This window comes from Sorex araneus, chromosome 2 (genome assembly GCF_027595985.1).
Source record: "Sorex araneus isolate mSorAra2 chromosome 2, mSorAra2.pri, whole genome shotgun sequence".
Taxonomy (NCBI): Eukaryota; Metazoa; Chordata; class Mammalia; order Eulipotyphla; family Soricidae; genus Sorex; species Sorex araneus.
Genome location: NC_073303.1, coordinates 45,780,520 through 45,807,551, shown reverse-complemented (window position 1 = coordinate 45,807,551; position 27,032 = coordinate 45,780,520).

Here is a 27,032-nt window from a genome sequence, read left to right as displayed (position 1 = left end):
AGATTATTAAAATTTAGCATTATATCCATAAATAACCCTCTGTCATAGGAACGTGCATATAATATGTTTATATATGTGTATATGCATGTACAAATAAGCATAGATAAGGATCATGCCAGCAGTGGCTGCTTCTCACGGCTGCTTCTCTCGGAAGGGAGCATAAAATGAGGCCCCCATAACCATGCCACCGGACTCCATGCCAAGCTGTTTTCACTCAGGGAACCCCAGGGCAGGGGGCAGGTGAGAGCCCTCCCCGCCCCAAGGGACCCAGCCCCGGCTGCCGACCTTCACTACCCAACCACCGCCACCCTGCTCCAGGCCACTTTCCACATGCTCGGGCTGAGCCTCATGCATGAGTGAACATATTCCTGGACACATCATCATAAAGGGAAATATACATACATACATATATATGTGTGCATATATATATATATGTATACACACACACACACACACACACCTCTTGGAGAGCCCGGCAAGCTACTGAGAGTATCCTGCCCACGCAGAAGAGCCTGACAAGCTCCCCGTGACATGTCTGATATGCCAAATACAGTAACAATAACAGGTCTCATACCCCTGACCCTGAAGGAGCCTCCAATCATTGGGAAAGATGAGTAAGGAGAGGCTGTAAAATCTCAGGGCTGAAACAAATGGAGATGTTACTGGCGCCTCTCAAGTAAATCGATGAACACTAGGATGACAGTGATGCCCAGCAGTGGGGGGGGGGGTCCAAAAACCCTTCCAGTCCATTCCTATGGGGATTGTGAGGTACCGGGATTAAAATCACATCCTTACCCATGCAAGGCTTATACTCTACTGCTAGAGCTACTCTCTGGACTCAGAGAGGCCTCAGAGAAACCTACTGTAAGGCAGAACAAACAAGCAGAGCATCTGATATTTGTTGGGTGAGCCACTGCCACGTTGTCCAGTGAGTGTCCCTCCTCTCTCCTTGTAGTCTACATGTAAATCATTCCTCAGTTTTGAAAGCAAATCCTCACGCAATGTGTTCACCTTACGTTAGCATTTATAGCACTCTAAGTTCTCTAGACAATCTCCCCATTGTTGTACACAGATGCCTGAGGACAAGAGACACTTCTGAGGTGTCACATATAGGCCAATGTCTGGGACATATACCCAGGGCCAGAGAGTGGATGATACAGTTAATGGTGCAGAAATAAAATGGAAGGAAGTGAAGCCAACTTCCGGCAGCCACACTCTCTATCACCTTCTGTCTCCAACCCTACTTGTTCCTTCTCTTCTTAACTGCTTCCTATTAGAGAATCTGCTCTAAATTCCTACAAATTTTCAGGTTTTATAGGTGTCTTTACCAAAAATCTTATAGGGTGAGCTGAAGTAATAGTACAGTGGATAGGGTGCTTGCCTTTCTGTCATTTGTCTGTTCTTTTCTCTAAGTAAACAAAGAGTTAAGCAAACTTCTTAAATTGTAATGATAAACTCAGTGATCTTTCTTTGACTGTCTTATATCGCTGTATCACTGTTATCCCGTTGCTCATCGATTTGCCTGAGCAGGCACCAGTGATGTCTCCATTGTGAGACTTTTTTTGTTACCATTTTTGGCATATTGAATACGCCACGGGTAGCTTGCCAGGCTCCGCCGTGCGGGCGACATACTCTCGGTAGCTTGCTGGGCTGTCCGAGAGAGGCAGAGGAATCGAACCCGGGTTGGCTGCCTGCAAGCCCTACCCACTGTGCTATCGCTCCAGCCCAACTGTCTTATCAATGCCTGGAGACCACAAAGCAAACACATTATCACAGACTGAGTGACTGTGGTGGAGATGGACAGGTGAGCCCCTAACACAAGTGAATGTGGGTCTTTCTTTGGTAACAGGTGATACAATATGCTTTAGTGTCTTGGGTCCCAGGGTTGACCCCTGAATAACAGTTTTATTTGCGGGCCACATTAGGTGGTGCTCAGGGCTTACTCCTAATTCTATGCTCAGGAATCACTTCTGGTGGGCTCAGGAGGACCATATAGGGTGCCAGAGATTGATCCAGGATCAGCTATGTAGAAAGCAAACACAGTACTCGCTGTACTATCTTTTCAACCCTGACCACTGAATTTTTAAAAATTACTTGTTCTTACTAATAAAGTTACATTGAAAAAAGAATAAAACAGTGTTTCCTCCCATTTATTTCCTTTCTATATGTTTCTCTTTCATTGCCACACAGAACAACACTTCACTATGGCACGTCTGCTTCTTAAGTGTGTGTGCATTCTCCCCTATCCCAGCCCCTTCTGCCCCTGTGCAGTTAAAAGAGTTCTACAGTGGAACTCAACCCCAAGACTGTCTTCTCAAGGTAGCATGAGGTCTCACACATTAAGAACTCACTTCTCGCTAGGCTGTCACCACACAAGTAAAACCCAACCGAAACACACTCCAGATATTGCAAGCCCATGTTTTCATGCATGCTTCTATTTTACCAGCTAAAGATTGGAGTTCCAATGACCCCATCTTGGCACTAATTACTTCACTAGACTCAGAACTCAGGAAAACACTTCTGTTTACTCCCTTATTGAAGGACACAGATGAATATCCAGATGAGAAGGCCATATAAGTAAGACCAGGTCTGGGGTGTTCTGTCTTCATGGAGTGGCATACTGCCCCTCTCCTGTCATGGACAATGGGCATGCTTGTCAACGTGAAAAGTCTTCAAATCTAGAAGGACTGAGCTTTTATGGAGATGTCCCCACAGCATCATGATCAATCTTTACTTCATTTCTAGCACTTCTGTCCTCTGTCTTCCCTGCAGGAAAAAAGTGGGGCAAATAATCCAAGGTTGCCATCATAACTTTGTTTCTGTGGTAACTGCTTCTCAGCCCAGGTGTGTACTAGAGTCCCCAGTTTCAGGAAGGGCTGCATCTGCCTCCTTCACCACTGAGGGCTTTACAAGAGTTTAGAGGCCCTGTGGTGGGGATGAGGCCCAAAATCAGTATTTATCATTTCACGGAAACCTTGATAAATTAATGTGGTGCTTCCATCCTGTGGTTTTCTCTACCCTACTCTGCCTTGTCCACAGGCAAAAGCAGCCATCCACAGCTCTGAGACTGGTCAGAGGGAGTGAGGACCAGGAGCTGGGTGTGGGTTTCTCCCAGGGGGCTAAGTCAGGGAGGAAAACTGCTCTGGGCACAAACTCTTTCACTCCAATCCCTCGTCAGGAAGAATATTGTTTCTTTGATTTGCTTTCTTTGCTTTAATTCTATGTTTTCACTTTTTCTCATGAGGGAAACTGATCCTGTCAGCTGTTTTTTTGAGAACAATTTTATGTTAATTAATTGCTTTGGTTTCTACCTCTTCACCCTACATGCATTTTCTACACCAACTGACCTAGTAAGAATCATGGAGAGAAACTTCTAACTCGATCTTGTGAAAATCTGTGTGTTCAGTCATCTAGAATCATTTCCCATTTGGCTCTGATGCTTGTAGAACTCTCAGATTACCCCACCCCCACTCTCCCTTTATTCTTTCTTATTCTTTCTTATTCTTTCTTATCTCTGGTCTTTATGGTTGATTTTATGTCTCAGCTGATTAGCCATGGGGTTTTGTGATGATTAGTCAAACAGAGTCCAGGATTTTTAAGGATTTGCTGCTGTTGTCAGGTCAATATTTTAATTGATAGAGAGAGTGAAAGAGATTGATCTTCTCAATGAGAGTGAACCTTGCTCAGCTGGACAATCAGTGGAAGATCTGAATACAACAAGTAAAACTGACCCTCCCCCTTACTGGCCTTTAAAATAGAAGCTTTTTCTTGCCTTCAGATTAAAATAAAAATTTCAATTCTCCTTGATCCTTCAGGATAGACCCACACCCTTAGCTTTCCCAGATTTCCAACTTGCTATCTTAGAATTTGCCATCTTTTATAGTCATGAGAGCCAATGCCTTATAAGAAATACACACAAACACACATGCAAATCTTATTGTTATATTTTTCTGAAGCAACTTGAGACTAATAGGAAGATTTTTGGAGAATAACATACATGTGAGTGACAACCAGTTTGTCCTGTTGAATTAAAAAATAAATCTCTTTTAATTTATTTTTTACATCATTTGCAAATCCTATATTTGGAATTAAAAACTTAAGACCTGGAGAAGGTGAATGATAGATTCAACGGGCAAAAGATTCATTCATGCTCACTGTCAAATGTTTTAGAGCATTGAAGTACCCTCACCACACTGCAGTCTTCAAGTCCCCTCACTCCTCACCCCAAGCAAACCGGGAAGTATGATTGCAACGTGAGAGGTAAGTTATTTGACCAGCTTCAGTTCCCAGAGTCCTTTTCTCAGTGACATTTTCCTATAAACGTTCAACCAAGCTTGAGATCCCTCGGTGGGAAATTTCCCTTTGCTGAGTCTGAGGAACTTACTTTTTCTTTGTTCCCCAGACCTCAGGACCCACGGCACAGTCAGCTACCACCATCCAACTGATGGAATAACAGGGAACACGCCTACAGAATTGGCTGAGCGGCAAGGCCTCCTGTACTCCGAGTTTCTGAACCAAACTCCAGCTCCTTATTTAAGACGGTCCTTGCCAATGGAATGTGCAGCCTGTTTTTGTCTGAAACACCAGGGTAAATGTGGTCTGTGGAAATGAAGTTGAAGGAGAAGTCATTGTCCTTGAATAATTAATTGCTTCATCTTCTCTCTCAAAAATTGTTTTATTATCTCGAATGAAACTCCTTCAATTCTCATTACCCACTGCATAAGTGACATTGAAATAAATGTCTTCTGGCATTGTTGCTGCTTCTCTGTTCTTCAGAAACTGCTCCTGCATGCAAGATTGAGACTGTGTTGCCTCCATCCTTTTGAAAGTCCTGCACAATCATTTATCATCCCTTTGTTCTGTCATTACCATGTTTCTAGGAGCCTGTCGTTAGTTATTTCAGCAAAAATTGGTGGGTGAACTGGATTTCTTTCCCTGTTTTTCCACTATATCAACTCAAGTTAGATTGAGTTGTGAAAGAAAACATACAATTAATAAAAACAGAGCATTCATTCTGTGTGTGCCTCTCTGAAGATGCCCAGTAGTTTTGAACATAGATATTTGTATGAATTATATATCTTATGAAATTTTATCTTGTATGACATGGTAAATTATTTTAAATTATATAGAATGTTAGAGTTAGATTGCTCAAAGTACATATGATGGAGTAAATAAAAAACACATAATGAACCTTTAAGTACCAACATTTTAAAAAATGGGGAAATGAAATGAATTTACAAATAGGTCTGTTTCGGGGAGAATAGAAATGAAAAATATCTGATGGCCAGTCTCATTTGAGTGAAATAGATGGCAAATTCATGAAGTACAGCTAAAAGCACACTAGCTGATCTCTGTAGTTCTAATATTATCTGTAAACTCTTTCATTTTATTTCAAGGTAACCTCTAGGCTGTTGCTCTTCCACCCCACTACCTTCAGAAATAGCTCTCTGCCCTGTACTACCCCCAAATTACTAAATTACCTTTAAATGAGTGGAGTTTTATGCAAAATATTTTGAACTTAGAAAATGATCATTTGTGGCAAAAGGATCCTTCAAATGTAGGGACTCCTTTGTGTGAGCCCCAAGGGTGCTCTCTGTCTGAGTCTGGTCAACACAACAGCCCTTTTCTGGATGCAGCAAAGATCTGAAATCTGACTCCTCAGGACAAAGGGGAATGAGGATCACAGGTTATCAGAGAGCAAGGAAAGAGACACAACTTCACATACAAGCCTGTGACAACTATCTGCAAGGGAAAATACATAATCTTTCATAGCTCGTTTCTAAAAATAAATGAAAACAAAAGAACTCTGTCCCTAGCTGAAAAACACAAAACACAAAGATAAATAGTAGAGAAAAAGAAAATTTGGGAGAGTACATTCATAAACACAGAATATGAAATCGGTAAATTTGAAAGGGAAATTGTAAACAGCAAATGTGTAATTAGTTTTCTTCCCAGTTCAAAATTCCGGTGACATTGAAAAAACATATTTTGGTTGTCTCTGTTGAAAGATAGCTTTATTTAGGAGAAAAAAATAGATAATTTTTTTATCCATTACGAAGATTATGAGGCTGATTAATGGGATTAATGGCAAAGGAAAGCATGGATGTCGTGTGAAGCTGGATGTCATTAGGAACACGTGACGGGATGTAATGTCTACCCTTAGTGGCGATCAAGAAGGCAGCACTCGTGTCCCTGCCTCTCCTGAGCTTCCCGTTTGCAGATGGCCCGTGTGGAATCTCGTGGCCTCTGCAGCCCCACGAGCCGAGTTCTCATCACACATCTCTTTACAGATGCCTCTTTCCCACTCCGCTTCCCCTGTGCTGTTATTACCATGAACGGGAGTCCTGCGTGCCTGATTGAGGTGCTTGCACAGTGGGCCTGGTGCTCAGCAGGAGGTGATTTAATCCTGTTGCTTACCCACATTCTGACTGTACTGCGCCTCATAGTCACACTCCTGCCGACAGTGCTCTCGCACAAAACAGCTGGTTGAGCACCAGTGATTTCTCCCTCTGATGCAGCACTGGGAGCTCTGGACAGCAGCGCTTCAGAAACCTGGCCAATGTGCATGTGGGTGGCTGGGGATCACACTCCTGGCCTTATGCGTGCAAGGCAGCTTCACTAACCACTGGGCAATCCCCTGAACCTCTCTTCTCCATATAATCTGTTTTAACTTTCATTCTTTTTTAAAAAATATTTTTCTTATTTCATAAAGTTGTTCACAATAATGGATTACATTCAATATTTTGACACCAGTTGCACCACCATCACACCTTCCCACAACCATTATTTCATTTTTTTTTTTTTGTGGAAAGTTACAAAGCTTTCAGGTTTAAGTCTCAGTTATATAATGCTCAAACACCCATCCCGTCACCAGTGCACATGTTCCACCACCAAGAATCACAGTATTCCTTCCCTCCTCCCCCCGACCTCCCCAGACCCCCATCCCGCATGTGTAACTGGTAAATTTCACTTTACTTTCACTTTACTTTGATTACATTCAACACTTCAACAAAAAATTCACTATCATTGAGTTGGAGTTTCTCCCCCCTAAAGTCGACCTGCTGAAAAGAAAGCATTTGGTAATTTGTTTTCCATTGCTGAGAATGAAGAGATATGAGGTCGAGAAGCTGCACTAGCAGCCGCACAGGCTTGGATTTCTGTATTTTAATAACTAAGTCCAGAGAAACATCTGCCAGAAATCACAACATTGTAAGCTTGTACCTCTCAGCTACTTTATATTCCACATATGAGTGCAAACTTTCTATGTCTGTCTCTTTCTTTCTGACTCATTTCATTCAGCATGATATTTTCCATGTTGATCCACTTATATGCAAATTTCATGACTTCATGTTTTCTGACAGCTACGTAGTATTCCATTGTGTAGATATACCAGGGATTCTTTAGCCAGTCATCTGTTTTTGGGCATTCTGGTTTTTTCCATATTGTGGCTATTGTAAACAGTGAGGCAATGAACATGGAAATGCAGATGTCATCTCTACTATACCTTTTTGCCTCTCTGGGATATATTCCCAGGAGTGGTATTGCTGGGTCAAATGGGAGCTCAATTTCTAACTTTTTGAGAATCGTCCATATTGTTTTCCAAAAGGGCTGAACCAGTCAGCATTCCCACCAGCAGTGAAGGAGAGTCCCTTTCTCCCTACATCCACGCCAACACCGGTTGCTTTTGTTTTTTGGGCTGTGGGCCAGTCTCTGTGGTGTGAGATGATATCTCATTGTTGTTTTGATCTGCATCTCCTGATGATTAGTGATGTTGAACATTTTCTCATGTGCCTCTCAGACATTTGGATTTCTTCTTTGAGAAAGTTTCTGTTCATTTCATCACCCCATTTTTTGATTGGGTTGGCAGTTTTCTTCTTGTGGAGTTCAACCAGTGCATTGTATATCCTTTAACCCTTTATCGAATGGGTACTGTGTAAATATCCTTTCCCATTCTGTAGATTGTCTTTGTATTTTGGTCACTGTTTCTTTTGAGGTGCAGAAGCTTCTTAGTTTGAGATAGTCCCATTTATTTATCTCTGTTTTCACTTGCTTGGCCAGTGGCGTGTAAGCTTTGAAGATACTGTTGGCTTCAATGTCATGGAGGGTTTTGCCGACCTTGTTTTCAATGTACCTTAGGGGTTCTGGTCTTATGTTGAGGTCTTTAATCCATTTTGACCTGACTTTTGTACATGGTGATAGGTGGAGGTCTAAGCCCATTTTTTTGCATGTAGCCGTCCAGTTTTGCCAGCACAATTTCTTAAGCATGCTTTCCTTGCTCCACTTCACATTTTTTGCTCCCTTATCAAATATTAGATGATCATATATTTGGGGGTGTGGGTCAGAGTATTCAACCCTGTTCCATTGGTCTGCAGCTCTGCCTTTGTTCCAGTATCATGCTGTTTTAATGACTACCGCTTTGTAGTAGAGTTGGAAGTTGGGGAGGTTGATTCCTCCCATTTTCTTTTTCCCAAGAATTGCTTTAGCTATTCATGGGGGCTTATTGTTCCATATGAATTTCAGGAGCGCTTGCTCCATTTCTTTGAAGAATGTCAAGGGTATCCCTATAGGAATCTCATTGAATTTGTACAATGCTTTGGGAAGAATTGCCATTTTGACAATGTTAATTCTTCCAATCCATGAGCAGGGGATGTCTTTCCATTTCCTCGTGTCCTCTTTTATTTCCTGAAGAAGCGTTTTGTAGTTTTCATTATACAAGTCCTTTACCTCCTTTGTTAAGCTGATTCCAAGGTACTTGATTTTTTGAGGCTCAATAGTGAATGGGATTGCTTTTCTCATGTCACTTTCTTCTCTCTCATTGTTTGCATATAGGAAAGCCATGGACTTTTGGGTATTGATTCTATAGCCTGCAACTTTACTATACGAGTCTATTGTTTCTAGGAGTTTCTTGGTAGAGGTTTTAGGTTCTCTAGGTATAGTATCATATTATCTGCGAATAGTGAGAGCTTTCCTACCTGAATGCCCTTAATATCTTTTTCTTGCCTAATCGCTATTGCAAGTACTTCCAGTACTATATTGAACAGAAGTGGAGATAGTGGGCATCCTTGTTTCGTCCCTGTTCTCAGAGGGAAGGGTCTTAGTTTTTCCCCATTGAGGACAATGCTTGCCATAGGCTTGTGGTAAACGTCTTTGACTATATTGAGGAAGGTCTCTTCTATACCCATTTTGGCCAGCGTTTTCATCATAAACGGGTGCTGGATCTTGTCAAATGCTTTCTCTGCATCTATTGATATGATTATATGATTTTTATCTTTTCTTTTGTTGATATGATGGATTATGTTGATTGATTTCTAGATGTTAAACCATCCTTGCATCCCCGGGATGAATCCCACTTGGTCGTGGTGTATGATCTTTTTGATGAGTTGTTGAATTCTGTTTGCTAATATTTTGTTGAGAATCTTCGCATCTGTGTTCATCAGGGATATTGGCCTGTAGTTTTCTTTTTTTGTGGTGTCTTTGTTTGCTTTTGGTATTAGGGAGATATGAGCCTCATAGAAACTGTTTGGGAGGGTTTCTGTTTCTTCAATTTCCTGGAAAAGCTTGAAGAGGACTGGCAATATGTCCTCTTTAAATGTTTGGAAGAACTCGCTAGTGAATCCGTCTGGACCTGGGCTTTTGTTTTTGGGAAGACTTGATTACCATTTCAATTTCCTTGATGTTAATTGGGCTATTCAGGTACTCCAGGTCTTCTTGGTTCAGCCTTGGGAGATTATAGGATTCGAGGAATTTATCCATTTTTTCTAGGTTCCCTTGTTTCATGGCATAGAGATTTTCAAAGTAGTCTCTGATGATCTTTTGAATTTCATTGGTTTCTGTTGTGATGTCCCCCTTTTCATTTCTGATTCGGCTTATAAGAGTTCTCTCTCTCTTTCTTTGTGAGTCTTGCTAATGGTTTATCAATCTTGTTTATTTTCTCAAAGAACCAGCTCTTGGTTTCATTGATCTTTCGGATTGTCTTTTGGGTTTCCATGTCGTTAATTTCTGCTCTAAGTTTTATTATCTCTTTCCTTCTGCCTGGTTTGGGCTCCTTTTGTTGGTCCTTTACTAAGGTCTTGAGCTGTGAAGTCAAGTTATTTATATGGGCCCTTTCTTCCTTCCTGAGATATGCTTGTAGAGCTATAAATTTTCCCCTTAATATGGCTTTAGCTGCGTCCCACAGGTTCTGGTAGCTTGTGTCTTCATTCTCATTTGTTTTCAGGTACCTTTTGACTTCTTCCTTGATTTCCTTCCTGACCCACTCATTGTTCAACATCGAGCTATTTAATTTCCAGGTGTTTGATTTGGTTTTCTGCATCTGTCCATGATTAAGTTTTATCTTCAGTGCATCATGGTCTGAAAAGATAGCTGGTACAATGTCTATCTTGTTGATTCTGTTGAGGTATGCTGTGTGGCCCAGCACATGGTCTATTCTGGAAAATGTTTCATGTGCACTAGAAAACAATGTGTATTCCTTTTGGGGGGGATATAAAGCCCTGTATAGATCTATTAGCCCTCTCTCTTCTATTTCTTCCTTCAAAGCCAGTATTTCCTTGGTGAGTTTTAATCTTCTTCATCTGTCCAGAAGGCACAGGGCGGTGTTGAAGTCTCCAACTACTATTGTGTTGCTCACAATGTCCTTCTCAAGGTCTCTTAATAGCTCTTGTGGGTATTTAGCTGGTCCCTCATTGGGTGCGTAGACATTTAGGAGTGTGATTTCTTCCTGCTGTACATATCCTGTGATTAATAAAAAGTGAGCTTCACTATCTCTTCTAATCTTTTTCAACCTGAAATCTATGTTGTCCGATACTAGTAAAGCCACCCCGGCTTTCTTGAGGGAGTTGTTTGCTTGCAGTATTGTTTTCCATCCTTTGACTTTGAGTCTCTGTTTGTTTTGGCTATTCAGATATGTTTCTTGCAGGTAGCAGAATGTTGGGTTGAGTCTCTGAATCCATTTTGCCAGTCTGTGTCTCTTAATTGGTGAATTTAGACCATTGACCTTAAGGGAAATTATTGTTATGGGATTTTGTGCCATATTTGTGTAAGGGTTTGTCGTGCTTGTAGAGGTTGTTCTTGTCTTACAATAGCCCCTTTAGTGCTCTTTTAGGTTTGGTTTTGAGTCTATGAAGTTCCTGAGCTGTTGTTTATCCCCAAAGTAGTGTATGATTCCTTCGAGTTTGAATGAGAGTTTGGCCGGATAAAGTATTCTTGGTGAAGCATTGATTTCATTGAGTTTTTTCACTATATCCCACCATTGCCTTCGGGCTTGGAGGGTTTCCTCTGATAGATCGGCTGTGAATCTAAGGGGTGCTCCTTTGTATGCAATTTCCTTCTTGGACCTTGCTGCTTGTAGTATTGTGTCTCTCTGGATGACGTCCATCGTTGTAACTATGACATGTCTTGGGGTTTTTCTGTTAGGATCTCTTTTAGCTGGCACTCTTCGGGCGCCTTGAATCTGGATGCCCGCATTGTCCAGCTGTGGGAAGTTTTCAGCAATGATTTGTTTGACTGTGTGTTTTTCGTTGGGGTTAGTTCCCTGTGGTTCTGGTAGTCCAATGATTCTAATGTTGTTCCTCTTGAAATCATCCCCTAGGACTCTGATTCTGGCTAGAGCTATTTTGAGGTCTCTTGCCATGGTTTGTTGTTGCCTGTAGGCTTCTTGCAGCTCATCTTCTGGCATACTTATTCTGTCTTCTGCTGCAGTCATCCTATTGTTGAGGGCAGCCAGAGAGTTTTTGATTTCATGTACCGAACCCTTAATTTCTTTTTGTAGGTTTTTTACTTCTGCTCTCATTTCTTACCGTATTTTGTCGGCTGTCTGTTGTATTGTTTCTGCCAGGTCCCCCTTTAAGTTGTCAATCTTTGCATTGAGTTCATTGAACATGTTGAGGATTTCAACTCTGAATTCTTTATCAGAGAGGTCAAGTTTTTAGGAAACACCAATTGTGATTTCTGGACTCCTTTGATCGTCTTCTGCTTGCAATCGGGATTTGCGGTGTTTCTTCATGTTGTTGTGGTGGTATGGAAGAGGGACCTTGAAGATGAGTATCCCTGTTTCCTCTTGTTGCAAAAAAGGATTGTGGATAGGCTCAGTCAATGGTGGTTGCCTTTTTATTTCCCCCTCGTAGAACCTGGTCTCCCACTGAGATGTTCTTTCAATCCTTCTGTGAAGTCTTGTGTTTTATTGTCCTACTGTTTGTGAATAGCTAGGATGGCAGTGTTGGACATGATGCTGAGGAAACTATCTGGCGCTGCAAACGCGGGTGCCGGCCTGAAAAGAGGCCACGCCCACTTTTCTTAGACCACGCCCCTGACGATTAGGCCCCACAGTGGTCAAGGGGCTGGGGGTGGAGACAGAATGGCTGCAGCGCTTGGGGTCGGCGTGCCGGAGGAAAGGCCATTATTTCATATTTACCTGCACCACTCCAACCTGCCAAACAGGCAGATACTAGATAATTTATTTGTATTGCCTGATATGAATAACATAAGATGTCATGCTCCTAGAAATCTAATTTTGGACTACCAGAATTGGACTACCAGAACCACAGGGAACTAGCTCCTATTTTAGCTAACCAGGATCTGGTGAAATCTCTGCAGCGAGGTGCTTGGTTCCAAGATTCTTTATGTGTATCTCTGGATCATGGCCGTTAATGAACTTAAATAGTCAGCAGGGGCAGTTCATGGATGTGACATCCAGGGTCCCATGGGGGCAGGAAGATGGGAAGGGCGGGCCCACCCCCAATGCCATGAGGTCTGGAGTTTGTCATCACTGATCCTGATTATCTGGACTTTTCACTGGGCTCTGGAAGATGGGAGCCACCAGGTGGAGGGACGACGCCTGCTCCCATTTGAGGTGCCCCGGTGAAATCGTTCTGGTGCAAAGTCTGGAGGATCTCTGCAGTGAGCTGTTCGGTTCTGAGATTCTTTTGTGTGTCTCCTCCATGTAACCTTATTGGGCTGTTTCTCCTGAAAAGCTGATAAATGCAAAGTAGAAAGTTCTGGAGAACTATGTGCCCACTCCTGAGAGATTCTAGTCAAGGCACTTTCCCAGCACAGACCCACTCTTGTGCAAATATCTGGAATCGCTTGTTCTTAGTCCCTGATTCTTCACTCCAGGATCCAACCCACCCATCTTTGCATTTTCACCCACATCTCCTCCAGCCTCAACACTTGAAGTTCATCAGAGCTGTTTTCCTCAGGTGATAAGTGCTCATTTCATGAAAGGTGGCTATCATTAGATGTAATGGATTGGTGCCAATTGGTGCCAACTTTTTTTTAAAGATTATCCTTTTAATTTTGGAATGTAAGCGGGATTATCTGCACTTGATAGGACGCCTTGATGTGGAGAGGTGCCAACTTTTTATAGAAAGTTTATATTTGAAAAAATGCTTCAAACAATACATTAAACCACCAGTAAGTCCCACCCTATATATGTACACTACACAGTACACGTCATAGAAGCTTTAGTTTTACAGACTTTCAAATCATCTGTAGCTTTAGTTTTAGTAAAAACAAACACCTCCTGTTGATGAGCACTAAGTGGTACCCTGAGATGGAGGACAAGGGTCTCTGTCCAGGAGCTGTGTCTGGAGCAGATGTCTGGTCACCCCCAAGAACCAGACACCAGGGAACAGGAACTAGAGTCAGGGCAGATGCCTGGTCAACTCCAGGAATGGGAGATCAGGGACTGGAGTCTGAGCCAGCGTTCCCTGATCCCTGACCCACCAGCACATTCTTTCTAACTGCTCAAGTCCTGTGTCGGCAATGAAGCAATCTCAGAGCTCAGGTGGATCTGTAATGACTGTCCAAAGAGAAGGTTTATCATCCTGACAGCAAAGTTGTCCAATTGTCTGCAGTGTTCAAGAAATGCAACTCTGAATCACGGCAAACAAGACGACTATATTTTTAGAACCACTTTTCAAGCACTTGCAATTTTTTCAAGCATCCACTTAAGCCGTTTTTGAACTCTTGGAAAGAGAGCACTGATGGCCAGCTAATATGTGGTTTGTCTTAGTCTTGAAAATGAATTAATGTGACCATCAGGATATGTTCATATGTATATGCATGTTTAAGTAAAGATTATGACTAGGCAAAATTTGAAGGTAGTCTAAGTTAAAAAAGTGAATATGCATGTATTTGTGTTTTATTATGCATATATGCATGCATGTATATCTGTGTGTATGTATATATGCCTATTCTGTATGCACATTCTTATTCTACATATATATCCTTAATCTATGGACACCATTATATGTATATATGTTAGCATATGTGCAAGTGTATTATAATTATCTCTCTGTGGGAATACATATAGAATGAAACTAGGAGTTGTTTTCCTGATACAAGTACACAGAGAACTTAATTTGTATACAATAAAGCTATTGGCAGCTTTTATTCGACTACAGTAAGGAAACCACTATTGCTCATTCATCTCTCCTCATGAGGTTCCTGCCAACAAGACAAAATTCCCTTGAAAATAATACTAATGGCTATAAAAGCTTTCAGGTAGAGTCTTGTCCTTGGTCTGAACATAGCATGCAAGGGATCACACCCCCCATTTTTAGGGTCAGAAGGATCAAGAAGACTTAATGGTGATCCTTCATTATTAATCAGGAGAGCCCTGCTGTTCTGCGAGAAGCTGTTTCTCTGCTCAGGGGTTTAGGGTCAGGCATTTAAACATCTGTGAGTGCAAAGACTACACAGAGACACTGCACACAGCGTAAATGATTTTAGACATCTCCAAATTAGTAGGAATTGAAGTAGATTTGAGAAGCCTGGCTGCTATTGTTGCATTCACAGGGGGTCCCCCGTAGACACACAGAGCACTCTCCGGTAACCCATCTGTCTTCTTTGATGCTGCAGGTAAGGAACAGGTGTAGTCCTTGAACATTTAGGGATGGTGACACAGTGTGCTTCTGTGTCTGAGTAATGTGTCTTCTGAGTCCAAGGAGTGTCCAGGAGAACTGGACCCAAATAGCTTTCTTTGTACCCAGACCTGATGCTCATCTCAGCACCACCAACTTCACCCAAAAGCTGGGATAGAATGAGATTTTGAAGGTCTCCCTGCACTATGAGTCATGGGTCCAGGACGCAAGTGCAGGAGGGATCATGCCTCCCCGCGTCCAGCCCTTTACTGGTGACTGCTCTTTCCAAAATCCGGAGTCTGTTTCCATCCCCATTTCTGTGCTTGCTTTGTAATCTGCTTCAAGTGATGCCATTTGGTGGGTCACACCACATGCAGCTCTCAAGGTGGAGCAGCTACCTGTGGGCCTTGCATCCTTTATTCTCATTGTGGAGCATCCCAGCAGCATGGAGGAAGCTGTGGGTGAAGAGCAGTGTGGAGAGAGGTTCAGCTGGCCAGCAGGTCTCTAGAGGCTCAGCTCCCCCATGCAGGCCTAGTTGAGTGTCCAGACATCTGCAACCGCATAAGTAGCCAGTAAGATCACAGGAACGAGGCCAACGGTCTCAGACTCATGTAGTTCCCTGCCATTGCCCTTCACCATGAAGCGCCGGGTCTTTTGTTACGTGGCAGGTTGGTGACAGATGCAGAAGTAAGCCTTGTTTTCTTATGAAGGACACTGAGCCTTACTGACGGCTTTGGGTTTTTAAAAGGGGAACTTATATTTCCAAGTAAGAGAACAGAATAAAATAGTGTTTTTTAAAAAGTTGTTTTTCATGGAGCCACTGCTCTATACAGAGTTGTGTCTAGTAGAGTTCAGCACCACTGCCACCAGCAGCGTGACCTTCCTTCCACCAATGTCCCAGGTTCCTTCCCACCTCCCAGCCTGCCTCTTTGACAAGCTCATCTGAAAGTTTGATTGTTGTAGTTTCGATTTCATGGTTACAGTGTTGTTGGTTCTGGGGTTTAGATACACACATTTACCACACTCCTGTATCACTGATGGGCCTGACACCCCAGGACCTGCCCCTGTTTCCTGCCATCAGCCTCTTCTTCTTCTCCACCTTGATTCTTCCCCTCTTAGTTCTATAATCTGGGAACAAGGGTCAGGTCAGGATCTTGGCATCCCCCCTTTGATCCCTGGCATCCCCCTGCCCTGTTATTCTACACACCACAAACAAGTGAGATCAAATAAGTATTTGCCTTCTGAGTTACTTTGCTTAACATAACGTCCTCCATTTTTATGTTGCAATGAATAATATGTATGAATATCTCTATGTATACATATATACATCATCTTCATTATTCACTCATCTGTCTTAGACACCTGGGTTGAAACAATATTCTAGCTGAAATGGTGACTTTCTGTGATCAAACAGCAAGTTGGTGGATCACCCATGCCTGCTGATTACTGCTGTTGGTTTGGAGACCTTTAGAATATCAAGCAATTTCTCTGAGTTTCTCTTTCCTTGTCTATGTAATAGGAGTGATAATTGTAAGAACATCATAAAAACATCATGACTTCCATTTATATCTCATGAAATAAAATGAACAAAGACTATTTTTTTAATAAATTTTGAGTGTTTGGTTGTCACACTATGTTACTCTGCCTAATTTTATTCACATATAGCTATCTATAGATGGGATACATTTTCCTTCCATTTTCTTATTAGAGTCAGGAGCACTTTGGTCATAAATCAATGTCAATTTGAGAAAAATTAGGGAAGCTATTATGTGAATTATTGAAGAATTTTGTGTGTAATTTGGGGATACAAAAATGAGTATAAAAGAGGGATGTGTTTTGGCTTTAGTTTAATATTTTTTCTTCCCTGGAGTTAGTTGAAATCCCCTCACCACACTGATAGACGGTTCTGTCATTTGTAGGCCCTGGGCAAGAGTAAATTGGAAATCCACACACCATAGTTTTATATGTAATTTTTTTTACAGCTACTTATAGTTTACAAACTATTTAACAAAACTCTTTTGCTCCTGCTTTGAAAAATAAGGCTTTTTTTCTTTTGAAGAATGTACAGATTTATGTTAAGATTCCAACTTTCCTACACTGTAGATCAAGAACCCATAAAGGGCTGTGAAACTGGATATGGCAGTCATGAGAAATTCATATGAAGATAAATTTATGGTTTACTATCAGTAAATACTTAACATGTATTTCAATTTTACCTGGATCTCATAATATTTTCTTAGATAAAGGGGGTTAAGAGGGCACAAAGTTCAAAGGCTCTGAGATAGACTCAAACTCCTTTGTCTTTTTTGAAAATTCAATTTTTTTCAAGTTCTGCACAAGGTGTAAGCAAATTATAGATAGTTCATTAAAAGGAGTTAAATTTTCAAATTTCAATTTATGGGTGCAAAATTATGTCATTAAACACAAGGATCAAAACTTGTTTTTCATATACTAGGAATTAAAACATCAGCTGTCTAAAGTCTACCTTCTTTCATGGTCAGATTTCAGTCATACAGTGTTCCAACACCCATCCCTCCAGCAGTGTACATTTTGTACCACCAATTCCTAATATCCCGAGTTTCCCTCCCCTCACTCTACACCCTGCCTGTATCTATGGCGGGCACTTTCCTTCTCTCTCTCTCTCTCTCTCTCTCTCTCTCTCTCTCTCTCTCTCTCTCTCAAGTCTAGCATGTTAAACTCTAGGTAATGATATCCTCCTCCCCATACATGCCATGAAATGTGGGGAAAATATAGCTATAGTAAAAGAATTCTGGATGTGTAACATCTAAAAATTAATTCAAACTTAGCCATGTATTGAATCACAGGCTGCTTTAGTCTTTTTGATATATGCCATTTCCAGTGATATATCTTTGTCACCTTGATTTGAATTTCCCTTAGTAATAAGTGATAGTGAACATTTTCTTGTATACCAATTGGCCATCAGTCTGATATAAAGCCTTATCCACCTATGCTGTCTCTAATCTATGTCTTCTTACTCCCAACCTCCATTTCTTTTTTGGGTATCTTCATTGCTCTAATCTAAGACTAACCCACCTTTGCCCACCTTTGATACTCTGCAATCCCTCCTCTTATTCTTTTGATACCTTCTATTTCTTTGTCATATTATTCTACATACCTAAGTGAGAACATCTGGTAACTATCCTCCTTCTGACTTATTTAAGTTAACACAATGTCCTCCAGTTCGGTTCAAGTTGTAACAAATTGCATGATTTCATCATTCCTTGCCTCTGCATAGCATTTCATAGTGCATATATACCACTCCTTTATTATTGACTCATCCGTTGTTGGATGTTTGGGTTGTTTTTAAATCTTGGCTATTGTGCTGAGTGCTGCTATGAATATGAATATGCATATATATTTTTGAATGAATTTTTTCATGTTTGGGGGTAGATATCAGGAAGTGGAATCTCTGGGTTATGTGGGAGTTCTAGGCTTTTTAAACAAATTTCCATACTGTTTTTTTATGGTACTGAACCAGATCATATTTCCACCAGCAGTGAATGAAGCTTTCTTTTTAATCACATCCCCACAAACACAGGTTGGTTCTAGTTTTTTTTGAGATATGCCATTCTTACTGGTATCAAATGATTACTCATTGCTGCCTTTTGAATTTGGAATTTGAATTTCCCTGGTAATAAGTGACAATGACAAATTCTCATATACCTATTGTCCATATCTTTGTCTACATCAGAGAAGTGTCTATTCATCCCCTCTCCACATCTTTGATGCAGTTATGGAATATTTTCTTGTTGATCTTTGTGAGTGCTTTATGGATCTTGGATCTGATACCCTTCATCTGATAGAGTGTGTGCCAATCTTTTCTCTCATTCAGTAAGGTGCCTTTTAATTTCAGGCTACATTTTTTTTTTGCCATGCAGAAACTCTTAAACTTGATGTAATCCCAATTGTTTATTTTTTTGTTTCTTTTGCCAACAAAATTTATCATTAAAGACACGTTTGAAGTGCAAATCCTAGAATTTTCTACCTATATTTTCTTCAATTTATTTTATGGATTCTGATTTAATCTTGAGGTGTTTGAATTGACTTTTGTATAAATATGGTGTGAACTACAAATCCAGTTTCCTTTTTTCTCTTTTTTCATGTGAATATCTAGTTTTTCAACACCCTTTGTTTAACATTTTATCTTTTAAAAAATCAATTGACTAATTAAATTTTAAGACATCATGATTTAGCCTTACTCCACTTCATTACTCATTCCTGGTTGTAAATTAACTGTCCAGGGATCTGAGGGTTAATCTTTGGGTTCTCAATTCTAAGCCATTGGTCAGTCTACTCTTATTCTAATACCAAGCTATTTTGATTATTACAGATTTATATCATAGTTTCAAGTCATATAACACAATATTTCCCAGCTTCTTTCTTCTTGGTATGGCTTTGGCTATTTGTGCTATCTTATAATTATTTGAATTTATTGATATTTGGGTTCAGGGTGCTTTCTGTCAAATGGGTTTAAAACAATTTTGTTCCCTTGGGGACTTGGGGACAAATCTGTATCGCAAAGCTGAGCCCAAACCCACTTACTGACATTAAATTAAGACTTCTCAGATAAGTTCTCTTTCCTTTCCCCTCCTGTTTATCCAGAACCGAGACTGGCATAAGTGTGCATCCATACTACCTCCCTACCTATGGAGTCATACTTCACGTTCACCCAAAAAGCATGTCCCCAAGAAGAATTTTTGTTTGGTGAGCATTTCTCTTTTGACTTCTCCCCCATTCTTTGAAAGCTCAAGGTTTTTCTACTCCCTAAATATGGTCCATTAAAATTAAAGTTCCAGCCCAACCAGGATTAGTGATGCCACCAGGGACAGTCTGATGCCAAGGAAAATACATAGCAATTTATCACTTTATTCTCACTCCTTGGCTCCAAAGATCTTCTGTAGATTTTTTTCTCCTAGATTACCATGCACTTTTAGTGACAATTTGAAATATTTTGTCTAGTACTATTTAGCCTTGCTGACCCATAAGGATTTCTGTGAGTACCTAAGTACCCAAAATTTCTAAACCTTACTTTTTAAGCAGAGCAAACTTTTTAAGGAATTTTTATCAGCTTTCTAGATGCAATGGATTTTTTCAACTTCTGCATAATAGTTCATGTATTGTGGATGAATGTATCCATCATGTACTAATTTCTTGCTGACAACTATTTTGATTCTTTCTAGATATTGTGGTTGTAGTTTTGTTTTACAATGACGCAAAGATCATATTTTTGCATACAATTTTGAACCTTTTTCTAGGACACAATTAAATAAGATGTGCTGTGCTGTATTGTTAGTTAATTGAATTATTTAATTTTGATTGTCTATTTATTATTGAGTTCTAAGTTTGGGTAAATAAGACAAACCACTAATTTTTTTATTCAAATGACCAAAATACATTTCTCATATACACTTAGCCTTTATCCACTCACATCCTCTGATAAGGGAAAGGGAGGGATGAATATTTAATTTATTGTTCATGCAAATATAATAAAAGTTCCATGAAGAACCCCAAAGTATGGGGCTCAGATATCTTCCAAGTTGGTACGCATGTGTTGCCAACAAGGTGATACACTATAATTCCACAGGAAGTCCATGCTCAGTGACCTTTGATTGTTTTATTTATTGTAGAAGCAGTGTTGTGATTACAAGTCTTTAATCTCTGTTGTGTGACACTATGTACAGGTAGATGCTCAACATATTTCTTTATCTGGCTTTTACCTCTATTCTTCATACTTATATTCATCTATCCTCTTATATGAAATAGTATGTATATTACTTTCCCTAAGTCTTGAACTCCTTTAGCACATATGCCATCTTATGGTGGAACTTTAAGAGGGAGATAATGTAAACCTCCAATTTGCTGTCAATTTAGTCAGAAATCATAGGTAAACTCTGTGGGTGCTAATAATTATGATAGGTGTCTGAAATGGAGGAGGAGGAGTATTGTGAATCTGAGTCTTTAATCTGTGTGATGTGACCTTGTTTCTAGGTAGAAAATGTCAGAGATGAACTAAATTGCAGGACACTCAGGTAACGAATATCACAGAATTGTTTAGTGTATGGTGGCTGCAGGCATGTGGGGTAAACTGAGAGCAAAGGAGCAAGAGAAGAACACAGCTTCTGTTATGAACAACGAGGTGGGCTTTCAAACACTAACTTTTCCTGGGCCAACAGGTAAATTGAGCTGTAATAGTTCATCCATGGTCAATTTTTATTTTAAAGCATTTTACCAGAAACCAGTCCCTCAAATTTATGCTCAAACACCTTTTTTTAAAATCCCCAAATTCTGCCTATATGGGAATTTGTTGCTTGTATGTGTAAAGGGCAAACATGTAAAATTAGCTCTTGAATAATTAATGAAATTTATCATTTATGGACTAAAAGAAGAAAAACTGCATATCATGTCTATCAATGCAGAAAAGCACTTGCTAAGATTACCATCCATGTATGGCAAAAATAATTCTTAGAAAAACAGGGGTAGAGGTGTATATAAGAATATCTACAAAATATCTACAGTCAACAAGTTAGATGGTTAAAGACTTAATTTTTTTTCTCATAAGATCAGAAGCAAGGCAGGGATGTTTCTACTCATTTCTGCTTCTCAACATAGTTCTAGAATTTCTAGTCTACCTAAGAAAAAAATGAACAAAGGAAACAAAAAAAACATATAGGTAAAAAGGAAAAGTAAGATGTTGCCTATTTGTAGATGGCATAATTTTCTATACCTAAAGTGGCAAGAATAAAAAACAAAAATGATAAGAGGGGCTGGGAAGTTAGCACAGCAGATAAAGCACTTGACTTGCAAGCAGTCAAACCAAATTCAGTCCCTGACATGGCATATGATCCCTTGAGCACTACCAGGAATGATCTCTGAGCACAGAGCGAAGAGTCCAACGTAACCATGGAACACATGAACATAAAAGTTAATGTACAATGTCACTTACAATTACTGAAAAATTTAAGTACTAAGTTGCAAAACCATCAAAATGTACATGATAATTTTGTGTTAAAAACTATCATGCTAAAGAGAATATTTTAAATACAGTCATCATTTTACCACAGTTTAAAAGATTGACTCAGCATAGAAAAAGATACCCATTTTTCCCCCAAAATGACCACCAGATTTAATAAAACTATCAGAATTTTAGTCATATTTATTAAAAATATAGGCAAAATTATTTTAAATTTTTTATGAACAGATAAGGTAACAAAAACAACTAAAATTCATTTGGAAAGGAGGAATAGAAAGGGAAGAATCAGAGCTTTATAGCTTCTATACTAATCATGCTTTGTGATTTTGGCAGAGGGAGAGACACAATAATCAATAGAATACCACAGAGGATCCAGAAAAACACCCGCACAAATATATTTAATTGATTTTTTTATACACGGTGGGAAAGTGATTCAAAGGAAGAATGAGTACTTTCAATAAATGGGCTGTATAAATAAATACCTATAGCAACTCTACCCGCTCCATACCATGCACAAACATAGCAAAATGGGCAAAACTGAGTCAAGGATTTAAGTGTAATCTTTTCAAAAAACATAGTAGATAAAGTTCAAGAACTAGGACTAAGTGAGAAGTTCCTCAAATTGATTTAAAAAAAAGTGTGTTTCATTAAGAAGTTGAGAAATAAAAAAAATATAAAAAAAAGTTTGTTCTGCAAAGATCCAGTTAAATGATGAATCTTCATCACATATAGTATTTCTTTTAAAGTTTATTTATATTTGGGTCTGGGAGATAGTTTGATGGGGTGAGCACATGCTCTGCATGCAGAAGGACCCCAGATTTTTTCCCTGCTACTGCTTGATTACTTGAGCACTATATGGAGCGACTTTTGAGCAGAGGGGTTGGAGAGCTAGCTCAGCAGATAAAGCACTTGCCTTGCCTTGCGTGCAGCCAAACCACATGCAGTCTCTGAGGTGGCATAGTAGGGAGTAGCACACAAGCTTAAAATATAAAACAAAGTGTCCTAGTGATTTCTTTATCTCTTTTCTGACCATGAATATATATATATATATTTATACCTACATATACATAGCTTCCATAATGTGGTTATTGTGAATAATGTTACAGTAAGTATTGGAAAATAAATCTATTGAAGAAATTTTATTCCCTTCAGGTAAATAAATAGCTAGAAAAGGAATTGCAGGATCATATGAAATTTAAATTTGAATATGTCAATAAACTTTCATATTATTCGCTGTAGTTACTGCAACAATTTACATTCCCACTAACAGTGCATAAGAGTTTTATTTTCTCCACTTCCTCACCAAAACCTGGCCATCAATTTTTTGGGTTTTTTTGTTAATTTAATTTCAATTTTATAAAGTTGTTCACAGTAATTAATTACATTTGCCATTCAAATACCAATCCCACCACCATGTTTCAAATGTTTCCACCCCAAAGCCCAAACTGTGCCCCGCAAAACAGAACCAAAACAATTAATTTTGTATTGCTGGTTATGAATAATCCACTAAAAATGATCCAATAAAATTTCCTTAGAGGAAAGTGTGTGAAGGTTGTTGCATTTCACCCTGGAGCTGTCAATCCCTTGTATGTGCTACTCTTGGTACATCAGTGGTGTAGAGTATGAGCAGTCGCTTAGTCATGAATATGGCTGCACACTGCAGAAATTCTGAAATTTAGAATAATTATACAGCAGGTTCACTCATGGGTGAGGCTCACCCAAGCCTGTGGGGAGCTGCAGTGAGCATGGTGGCCATTGAGTTCTGGAGGATTTTTGTTGCAGGGGCTCTGTTGCGGCAGCTAGGGAACTCGCTTGCCTCCCTCCTAGCTGCCCCAGTGAAGACAGCCTGGCACAGGCTCTGGACAATTTATGTTGCTCCCTCCTGGGAGCTTTATTTCTGAGTTTCAGGATCATGGCCATTGATGAGATACAGGCACCAGGAGCACCTAGTGGACCTGACTGCCAACCTACTGGTAAACTAGGGAGGTGGGAGGAGCAGGACGATTTCCCCTCCTACCAAGCTTCTGAGCCGTCTTTTGACCATGGCCATTGGCACAAGCGAGAGGTGATATTGTTTCTACCGTTGATTATCATAAATAATGTTACTGTAATCAGAGTACAAAAATTATTTGAACCCCTGCTTTCAAATATTTTTGGATATGTAATCAAAAGCAGAATTTCAGCATTGTGTTGTAATTCAATTATCTTTTTCTTTTCCTTTGAAGACTCACAATACTATTTTTCCTAGCAACTGCTAAGGCTTTACATTTCCACAGTTTAAGATGAGGATACCAGTACTTGTTACTTTCTGTTTAAAATCATCTTAGTTTAGTTTTTATTTGCATTCACTCATAAAATCAAGCCTCTTGTCATTTGCACAGTGGCATTTTCACGTTCTTTGTTGAGAAATGTTTTTTCCTTTTCCTTTTTAATTTTTTAATCAAGTTGTTGAATTAAGGAATTCTTTGTGTTTTGAATAGTACCCCTTGAAAAGATGTATATATTTCCTTTTTTTATCATTTCATGAGTTGCCTTTTCATTCAGGTGATTATATGCTCTTGCGTACAGTTTTTATTCTGCCATAATCAATTTATCTTTCCTTCCTATTTTTGCTGTATTTTTGATGTCAGACATGTTGCTGTCTTTGAAAAATTCAATATCATAACATCCCCCCAATTTTCTTTTTCAGAGTTTTACACTTTTGTGTTCTATGGTATATATTTTATCCATTTTGAATGAATCTTTGTCCTTTCTCTTGAGCCTTATCATCTTCATGACTACAAAAGACTTGGTACCACAAAAGACTCTGGCTGTACCCTCCTCCATGTATGTTGTCATCACCATCCATTGTATATGGAGTACTTCATCATCAACTGCTCCAGAGTCACCTGAAAGATCCAAGGCCTCTACTCAACATCCTGTAGCACTGTAGCACTGTCCTCCCGTTGTTCATTGATTTGCTCGAGTGGGCACCGGTACCGTCTCATTGTGAGACTTGTTGTTACTGCTTTTGGTATATTGAATATGCCACAGGTAGCTTGCCAGGCTCTGCCGTGAGGGCGGGAAACTCTCGGTAGCTTGCTGGGCTCTCCGAGAGGGATTGAAGGAATTAAACTCAGGTCAGCCACGTGCAAGGCAACTCAACATCCTAATTTCTTCAATTAGAAATTTATGTACAATAAATAAATCTAAGAAATTTATTGTTGGCAAATGTTTCATGCTTATTCCTATTTTATGTATCTCTATAGTCAAGGTTACATACAAATTTCTTGGGAAGTGGAAAAAGTGTAGGAAGTCCTGCACTGCATCATCATGATGTTCTAACCCTTAGTAACATTTTCGTCTACTATATTTCAACCATGCCTCCTAGTCAGGACGCCTAACATCTTAATCCTGTTCTCTAGCAGCATGACAAATTGTGGGGCAATAAAATTTTGGTTTCAACCTACTCCTCTTCAGTTGCTCAAAAAACCTTGTTTTTCCTTAAGCCAATCCCCAAGACCCCCTTTAGAGGAAGATGTGGCTCACAGTCCATTGTGATCATGGAGATAATGATACTCAAGAAGATAATCTATTCTTGAGATACTTAACTAGGGTAAATGGGTGACAAAATTCCACAAGTAAAGATGGAAGTCAGTAGAATTTGACTGATAATAAGGTACAGTTGTGTCACAGTACCCAATGGTGGGTAGGAGGATAAGGGAAGACCAAGAGTTTAGTGAGATGGACACATAGACAAAGAAATCATAAATGGTTGCTTTTCATGACTATAATTATCTGTACATATTTTTCCAATATCCAGAAATACTTCTAATACTTTTAGAGAAAAAGAACTAGGTCAGCCTTAGCTAGGGCAAAAATGAGAAACTCTCTGAGATTATAGTGAACAGATGTTATATTAGTATCTGTGTGACCCGGAAAAACAGAAAGATTAAGAACAAAGAGCAAGCACTGTGTTTCATCTTTATTGGGGTGCATATGTATTGAGGAAAGGGAGGGAGAAAGAATAAAACCTTGAAGGATGGAGAATCATCTGTAACATTTGGTAGAGTCTAAAGGAACTGTTAAAAATACAGAATCAAGAAGAAAACCAATTAAGTAACACAGTAAACCAATTAAGTAACCTTTCTTTTCTGCAAACAACAGCAAAAAAACCTGCCTTTGAGATTCTTCTTTCATGACAAATTGGCATCATTCTCTCAAAACTGCTAAGGGAAATACTATAGATGCAGACATATTCATGATTGGAACCGACGCCCAATTGCTCACTGGCTGAAGTGTTGTCCATGGGTCTCACCTGACTTCCTTTCTGGGCATTTGTCACAAACACTGCTTGAGAATATAGCAAACCCACAGTGGTCAATCCAGGGGTGAATCTCAATGCAACATACCTCTGAAGGATTATCCCAATATCAGATATCTTATTTTGTCCACAAATACACTGTTAAAAAGCAGAGGAAGACTTCATTATATTCTCTTTGCTGGTAAGTTTTGGCATGTAGAAGCCCAGTTTTCCCAACCTCCAAGTCATGTGATGGTAATGTTTTACCCCTTAGTATTTCAGGGCCAACATTTTAGTTTGGATTGGCTGGAGCGACTTCCCAGGAGAGAAGCTGGAGGTGGGAGGCTGAGTTGCCTAAATGTCATAGGGTCAGTCCTAGGGATGAAGATCCCAACTGCTGACATGAATGCTGAGAAGTGGGTTATCCTTTGGGGTGTAGAGTCCTGCACCTCTTTTATTTGGTAGGGCCTTAGATAGGAAGGCTGAGAGGTTAGGAGTGTTGTAATGCTGGAGAATTTGAGAACTAAGAACATTGGGGCAATAGGACCCTGGTTGCTAAGGACGATCTGTCCAGATGGATAAAGAGTCACTATCACTGTCACTGTTATCCCATTGCTCATCTATTTGCTCAAGTGGGTACCAGTAACATCTCTATTGTGAGACTTGTTGTTACTGTTTTTGGCATATAGAATACGCCACGGGTAGCTTGCCAGGCTCTGCCATGGGGGCGAGATACTCTCAGTAGCTTGCTGGGCTCTCTGAGAGAGGCGGAGGAATCGAATCTGGGTCGGCCACACACAAGGCAAATGCCCTACCCGCTGTGCTATCATTCCACCCCCATGGATAAAGAGTAGAGGAAGATATATTGAACACCTATATATCTTCTTTGAGGAAATCTCTG